Source organism: Elephantulus edwardii, unplaced genomic scaffold (assembly GCF_000299155.1).
Source record: "Elephantulus edwardii isolate Elephantulus edwardi_28Jun2011 unplaced genomic scaffold, EleEdw1.0 scaffold00245, whole genome shotgun sequence".
Taxonomy (NCBI): Eukaryota; Metazoa; Chordata; class Mammalia; order Macroscelidea; family Macroscelididae; genus Elephantulus; species Elephantulus edwardii.
The window spans coordinates 13,586-14,190 of record NW_006399995.1 but is presented as its reverse complement, the minus strand read 5'-3'; positions in this window follow the sequence as shown (position 1 = coordinate 14,190).

The window sequence follows — 605 nt, the reverse complement described above, 5'->3', positions numbered from 1 at the left end:
ATGGGCAATCTCTTTCCATGTTAGGTACAACATCTGAAAACCCACTGCAGAGTGAGCTAATAGAGAGTTCCAACTCAACAGCCTATTAACAACAACAATAACTCTGTATTGTTTATTTGCTTTCCTTTTAATTACAAGTCTCTGCCCTGCTTTTTGGATGCACTCTTTTCTGATATGGCTGCAACCCAAAGAATTGGTATTTAATCAAGATCTAGTTCCACATCTTTACTTAGATGTAAGCAGCTCTTAAGAGTAGTAATTGAAGAGCTTCTGTTTTTGCTAGGTACTATGGTCTTAGCTATTCTTAGGATAACTGAATATATTTTGAACTTATCTAGGTGTGTTTACCTAATAGGCCCTTATCTCCACTAAAGGATTGAAGAGTTGTCTTTGAGAACCCAGCTTCCAAGGAAGAATATCTAGGAGTTAGAAGCCTCAGCCTGTGCTTTGTAGTCACTCTCTTCTACTGTGGTAAATCGTGGCTCTGCGGCATTGGATTGGAGGAGCATGCCCTCTATCACCTTCCTCACTGAGGGGGCCCAACTCTTTTTTTCTTTTTACTATTAATGAACTTTATTTTTATTTGTTGATGTTTTTTCTTTTTT